This window comes from Cynara cardunculus, unplaced genomic scaffold, assembly GCF_001531365.2.
Source record: "Cynara cardunculus var. scolymus isolate 2C unplaced genomic scaffold, CcrdV1 Un_Scaffold_11343, whole genome shotgun sequence".
In the NCBI taxonomy this organism is placed as follows: Eukaryota; Viridiplantae; Streptophyta; class Magnoliopsida; order Asterales; family Asteraceae; genus Cynara; species Cynara cardunculus.
Window position 1 is genome coordinate 1 of NW_020206624.1, and position 2,685 is coordinate 2,685.

General features: G+C 33.3%; 1 long non-coding RNA gene across 2 annotated transcripts; it reads left to right on the top strand.

The window, feature by feature from the left end:
- Positions 1-49: 49 nt before the first annotated feature.
- On the top strand, positions 50-2,148 carry LOC112505489. Of its 2 annotated transcripts, none has more exons than XR_003068407.1 (3): positions 50-90; positions 238-351; positions 1,887-2,148. It is a non-coding gene; the product is annotated as an uncharacterized LOC112505489 (long non-coding RNA). The 2 variants fall into 2 exon arrangements; XR_003068408.1 differs by having other exon boundaries at positions 50-59.
- The last annotated feature ends 537 nt before the right edge of the window (positions 2,149-2,685 follow it).

Sequence of the window (2,685 nt, forward strand, 5' to 3'; positions counted from 1 at the left end):
CAACTCATGTTTTGAAAAAAAAATTATGAAGTTCAAGCAATGCAATCTGCCGGTTGAAGGTGTCCCTAACATTTTCCTTTACATTTAAATGTACACACTTATACTTTTTCCTTCAATCATCCAGTTTTGTATAAATGCAACTGTAGTAGTGGATTATATTTTTCTTGAATAACAATTGCATTCTATGGCTGGATTCTAATCGAATCTTGATTGTTTTCTTTTTGAATCTGGATTTAGACTGGTGGACATGGCGATCAACTTCCCTAAGATTGGATTAGTTGTACAGGGATCTCAAAGAAAGCATTGAATCTATAAAGCTCAAATTTCCCCATCCATTCTTCATCTCTTTTGGTAAGGTTTTATTGATTTTTTATATAGTCTTGAATACATTCTCTATTGAAGAATATGTTATGTGTTTTACTAAAAGAAACTCTCTTTGCAGTAGCGGTTATTTTATCGTTGACTGGATTTTTGAAAACTTTCATCAATTAAAACTGGAATTTTTATCTAATATTGCTATGTTACCTTCCATTTGGTGTTACTTATGCATTAAACTCGAGGTTTCKTTATTGTCGAAGGCTTTAGGATTTCCCTTTTTCAAGTTTTTCGTATTGTTCTGTGTAACGTACCGTCATTGAAAATATACAATGTTCTTTGAATGAATATTTTCATTCTCGTGCTCCTGATGTTTATGTCTTCTTGTATGTAGCTCAAAACTATCAATGAGATGAATGAGGATGTTTCTTTGGCCTTGTGCATTCTCAGTTACTGTCACAGTTAACTTATCTTCAAAGCTTCCTTTGGTGTCCSATTATAATTTGACTGGGATGGGTACATAAGATTCTAATTGGCTTTTAATATAGAAAAAGATGATGAATAAAGACTTGCTCTATACTACCAAATGAAAGGAGTAACTATAGGGGTTTAACCGACATTTAAACCTCATTTTAATAAATTCAAAGAAATAAACTGTTAGCGTTTTTCTAGATATCAAAGGTGTACAACTACCAAAGCTGTTGCCAAGGTTTATATATGTTGAAGCGATGAGTCGCTATTGATATTGGCGAAAGATATAATGCAAATATGTGTATCTAATTAAATGATTCTTAGTGAATGGGTTTTCATATATATTGGCGAGAGATACAATGCAATATGTAGGGATGTACTTGAAATAACACTATAACTATGAATGTGTGGCTCTTTGCCATAGCACATTCCCATCCATAAGGAACTTGTTCATGTGTGCTGCTAAACAGTTGGTTTAAAGTCTGCACAAAGCATGAAACAGGTTTATTACTGGAGCTGTTTGCTCCAACAATATTTTTTATTCAGAAAGAACAAGATTGGATTTTAGTCTTATGGTCTGTTGGAGTTCATTTTGAGGAAATCAAGTATGTAACTCATTTACTTGTAAGACTTTATCTTCTTTTCTTTTCTTTTCTTTTCTGCTATGTAATATTCCGTTTCTTGTACTAACTGGAACAAACTGAATAATTGGTTTTTTTATGCACAACTTTAAGATTTTAGTCCACCAAAACGGTATCATATAATAACAACTTACCTTGTAAGCGCTAACCGTGGTAAGAGTTGTCGTTATTACTTACCTKGTAAGACTTTTGGTCCTTGCCTCACTCTTATTGGGTAAGATTATTGGTCCTTACCATATTCATCCGATAAGGTAATGTGACTTGGTAAGTGCTTACCTGGGTAAGTGTTTGGTAAACGACACCTTAGATGTAGTTCACTGCTTTTATTACTGGCCAACTGTTATACACGTGGGGGGTTTTCAACACTGATGCACGAATGATGCGACTGTATGCTGCTGGTTCTTGATTTTTTTTAATGGACATGGTTCTTCTTGCTTTTCTTTGTGGCATATTTTGTAGGATCTTTTTGATATATTTTGTTGGTTCCTTTCRGGAATAGATGTCTTCATCTTTGAGTTGGAGAGGTTGGAGCTTTCTATGCACAATGTAGAAGGTAACCATAGACACAATCTAGGAGAGTTGTGAACCACAGCAAGATGGTTAAGAGTAAGCGTGTCCATGAAAAGTGGAGTTGTCCTGACATGGAATTTTTACAAAAGTATATTTTTTATACTCAAGGCCGTAAATCTCTTGATTTGTCTTGATTTAATGTTAAGTGTGCATAAATGTAAAAGATTATCATGATATTGGATGTAGGTGTCCAAGTTAATTAGGTGTTTATAACCGGAGTCTTTTGTTGTAGAAATCATTAACTTATGATATAATTATTTTGTATTCATGTATTGTAATTTGTAAACGTATGCAACTTTTATTTTGTCKAGAATACTTTTCTATATGACCAATTTCATTGTCCYATTTTGTGTAGTTCGATTAAAATTTGATATGCTTTTGGACTGACTTATGTTATGTGCATGACATTATTTTATATGTGGTTTGGTTTGAAAAAAAAACCTCAAACTGCATAAGTTGTTTGGTTTGCGGTTTTGACTCTAAATCAGACCCCACATCGAAGACTTCTATTTCTAGCGTTCTTTGGTGTTTTTTCTGTGCAACGACATCTTTCACTTTCCAAGACCATATAATCAATTTATACATCTCGAAACAAGCATTAGACTGCACTTGAATAACAAGAGACTTGATTTAATTGAGGTATATGATTCAAAGATTGTGTAATTCAATTGCAAAGGATTACCTCAAG